Genomic DNA, 4,808 nt, shown 5'->3' on the forward strand with positions numbered 1-4,808 from the left:
CGATATATGAAGGTCAACTTTATTTTTTTAAATAGATATATTTATACGTATATTTATAGATATAAATACATATATTATATAGATATAATAGTATATATAATATATATAATAATATATATGTCGAGTCTGAATCTCCGAGTCCGAGCTCGAGGCGCCCTCCCGGGGAGGGCTCGCGGGAGGTAGCGGTTCTGCGTTGAAGTTCTCCATCGTCCGGTCGCGCGTGGGGTACCTTTATTGTCGATAGTTACACTAGTGACGAGGGCCTCAGGCTTGATAACGAATCCGCGGCCAACGGGAGGACTATCATATAAAAAGCAACAGGATACACGAAATAATATAATTCTGACTAGGACAACATAAACGCAAGAAGTGTTGATATTGAAAAAAATATTTAATTTTGTATATAAATATTTTCATATTTAAAAAAGTTTCCGGAAGCAGGAAGATTTGCAAACAAATAATATCATAAACCGAATGTTTCATGATCCTTTTCTAATTAGAGTGTGTGACAGCATGTGAGAACGTTTCTTAAAAATATGACTTATTGCAATTACTTAATCGCAATTATAAACGATTAAGACCTTCTCACAACGAGGCAATCTATCCAAAGTATAAAACTCGTTATACTTGATGAGAAAACAAATCTCTACTTAGGTTTCATTTCGTTTCATCGCGTTCATAAAAAGTGAATTTGTATGAACACATCGTGCAATTTAGTAATTAGGACCGTTGATCTCGCTGCAACATAGATGGATAGAAAAAAGCCATTTAAAATGATACAACGTCGGGAAGACAATTATGAAAATTATAAATGGAACACAAGATAAAATTGTTTAAGATTAATTCTTCTTTTTTTTTTTTTTAATCGCGAGTGTTTGCAAACGAAGTTTCAATCTGTTTACAATGATAGCAATGAGAGGAGGATGTCTATGAAAGTTGTAAATGCGATATTGAATAACATTTCTGCGAGTGGGTTTGTTTTTCGTTACAAATGTTTTTTAAACGAATCTGCAATCTGTTGGAAACAACGGAACAGTAACGGGACGACTGATAGGGAAATAAAAAAGATCGCGTTTTATTTGAACAGACAAATCTTTGAAATCTATTCGAAAGTCTATTTGAAATGGTACGAGCTCGAAAAGAACGGTGAATACTATAGAAGAGGGATTAATTAAAATTCTTATTAATCTGTACGCTTTGTATATTAAATACCTTGATCGATGCCAAGATAACAAATTATTATACAAAACAGTGAAGTATCCACGTCTGACATTAATATTGAGTATTACCATTACTGTAATTTAATTTTTAACCGATCCTGAAAATTCCTTAGAACGTAAAAAGTATAAAATGTTACTGTGCATTTCAAGATTAAATGCACTGTAATTTAGAAACAGTTATGAAGCGGAAACAAATAATTTATTCAGAATAAGAATTCTACGTAATCATGTTAAAAAAGAAACGTACTTATAACGCGTTTAAACTCCAAATATGTAAAGACAATAAGGGAAAAAAATTAAACGAAGAATCGTATTTTTTGTAAATTCACACAAGATTTTATCTAAAAAAAAATTAAGATTTTTTGAAGAACGTACAAGACGGAACACGAACAATAAAAAAAGGGATGTTAAATACAAAAAATAGATTGAAATTTAGATTATGAAATATAAAAAAAATGATATTGCATAATTTACAATTATTTTCGATAGCTTACGTCAGTATGTTGGAGTGTAAACTATAAAATATTCAAAAACTGATACCATTCAGACATAATTTAGAAAAACAATAAATTGCGGAAACCGATAGTTAAAACTCGATACGATCGATACTCCAAAGCTCTAATCCTAATAATTACTCAGCAATAATAACCGATAATTCATGTTGATTAATGTTTGAACTCCGTTTTTTTTTCTGTATGTGTATACAAATTTTGTACAGTTTGATAAAGCGAAATTAAATTATCATCTTTTTGTACTACTTCAAACATTGAGATTTGTCATCTTCAAGGTCGATCACACATAGTTTCAGATTGCGGAGTTGCAAGGGTAATTAATTTTGCAATCGGTTTTCCTTTGATATAGATGTGAATACAAATAGCCATTGATTGACAATATACCGAAGCAATTCTAGTTTAATTTGAAGTCATCGATCCTTTGATATTTTTGGAAGAATAGTAAAAGTACAGAGAAAACAAGAAAAAATGGCGTTAACTAAAAGATAGCTCCAATGTATCTCATAAATATTATCTATATATCATTTGTAAGATGTAAGTGACCAAGATATCGAATTATACAAAAATTGTATGTAATGATTAATACTTGAACGTTACTTACATTTATGTACATGAAAATTTGATCTTTTATTAACTAAGTTATTGATCGACAAAATGACTTCCTACATAATTCTCCGCCTGAACTGAAATGCATATTTTTTTTTTACGCAAGCCTTATGTGTAGCTAGCAACGAGCAAACAGATTAATTACTTTACACACGGTCGTATCTTGTTTGCTGTAGGCGAGTTCTCTCGTGTAATCAACGAAGTGCTCAACTTTAAAGCGATAACAGAAGAACATTATTGTATCGATAAAAATCATGCTTTTTTCAAAGAAATATATAACTCGTATTTTTTTTAAAGCAACCCTCATAACGTATTGAATAAAATAATCATACATTTTTTTTTGTTCAACATTTGTAAAATACGATATTATCAAGATCACCAAGGAGGTAATCTTCAATTCTTAATGAATATAATAAAAAACATAATTAATGATTGTTTGATGGTTTTATTATTATCTCTATAATACAAAAGCACAACATCGTGTCAACAGTTTATATAGTTCGTATGTTTCTGTAGGAATACACAAATAATAGTTCTCTATCACAACGTAATCTAAAGGGAAAACCCTAACTAAATGACAAAAATATCGGTAATAACTGGAACTAATGAATGTTAAAAGCAATCAGTATATTCCATACAAACTTCCATCAATACGATTCGTTCTTCATTCTCTCAACACACTAAGACCGCAATCTTTAAACGCTTATAAAACCATAAGCAATCGTGAAGTTTAGAATTCGCTAACTGGGCGTCTCTCAATCCAGTTTTTGATCTTGGGCAGAAGGAGGACCTTTTTCTCCAGCAGCTTCAGATTCTCGTAATTCTCGATCAGATCAGACTTGTACATAAAGTTCAAATAATCGAGCAGAGCAACGAATGTTAAATCAGCCCAAGAGAGAGTACCATCGTAGAAGTAGCCGTCATTTTCCTTCACTTGCTGGTCCAAACGTTCTAAAATGAACGGCAGCGTCTCTTCAGCAGCCTTGCGTTTTGCAGCTTTGACCTTCTCGTCCTCCTCATAGTGGAAGGCGGCAATTTCTGAAAATTTGTTTTCAGTTAAATACTATTCGCTAATGTTATACTAATTTGAATACAGTGTTGTGCGAAATTTAAATGATACTGAAGATAGAATTACAATCCTTTTTAATCCTTTGTCTTGTATTGTTGACATACGTGTATCGTTCGATTAAATCAAATATTAAATCGGATTTCAACTAATAAATACCTGAGCAGATATGTACTATCTGTTATCAAGATTCTCATAAGATTTATGCAAAACAGCACTGGATACTCACTATGACGAATATCATGAATAGTATCAACAGTGGCATCAATATGAAGATTTGCCCAGTCAGTCTTTCCAGCTAAGTCATATTGTTTGGCTAAGTAACGGCAAATAGCTGTAGACTGAGCAACCTTCCTTCTATCAGCTACGAGCATAGGAAGCAGGCCATAAGGAGTCACTAAAAACATACAACTAATAGAATCAAAGATTCTATCGAACAAACAGATTATGATGCTTCTTAAATATCTAGCTTCCTGTTATCTCTTTTGGAAAGATATAATTTAATTTATTGATAATTTATCAGCAAACAAAGGGCATTGTCTCCTTAACAATACCTATTGTTCTCCCACATATCTTATAGAGCAATGGAGAGTAAACAATAATCTCTGTTATACTCTGCATAATTGTGTTCTACTTTATTTAGCTACTTTAGTTAAATTAGGAAAGATGAGATTTAAGAAACAGAACTTCTTTAAATTTTAAGCTTACAGGGCTTTATTTCTGGCCAGACGTCCTTTTTGATACGTTCAACTTCAAATGGAATACTAGCATAGCTGAAGAAGAACGGATTGGTTCTGCCAATGCCGTAACTGGGAAGTAAGTCAATTTATAGAGCGGCATCTTCCTGGAAGTATAATATATACAAAGTAAAAACAAAGAATCATTGATGACAAGAATTATATTATTACAAATTATGAAGTATAAGACAATTTAAGTAAAAAGCATCAACTACTAACTACTCGCATAGCTATTTGTATCTTTATATTTTAATATAGCTTAGATATAAAAAGAATATTATTTTTGGATGTAATAATGTATAAACTTGCGCCAAATATTATAACAAAATATTGCACTTTCTATTTAAGTAGGATAGACATATTACCGGCATTTATCTTTTTTCTATAGCAATGAAATTGTTTATAAAAAAGTTTATAAGAAAACTATCAATTAATGCAAACAACGCATATCAAAATATTAATTACATTCGCGCGATTCGTTATCTCTAGTATTAATTTAACCATATGGTTCTATACACCCAAGACCCTCTGACAGTAATTTAGTACCATTACTAGTCGTATGTACAATGTATGTTTGTATACAACTTTCGTAACTACAAAACATTCAGCAGTGATTACATATTCCTCCAAACATAAGAAACATTTTCTAATTGCATACTTAAATTTA

At 31.3% G+C, this 4,808-nt stretch overlaps 1 pseudogene; it reads right to left on the bottom strand.

Moving 5' to 3' along the window:
• Positions 1 to 2,763: 2,763 nt before the first annotated feature.
• LOC117163034 (glutathione S-transferase-like) lies at positions 2,764 to 4,455 on the bottom strand (annotated as a pseudogene).
• Between the last annotated feature and the right edge of the window lie 353 nt (positions 4,456 to 4,808).

Source organism: Bombus vancouverensis, chromosome 3, assembly GCF_051014615.1.
Source record: "Bombus vancouverensis nearcticus chromosome 3, iyBomVanc1_principal, whole genome shotgun sequence".
Taxonomy (NCBI): Eukaryota; Metazoa; Arthropoda; class Insecta; order Hymenoptera; family Apidae; genus Bombus; species Bombus vancouverensis.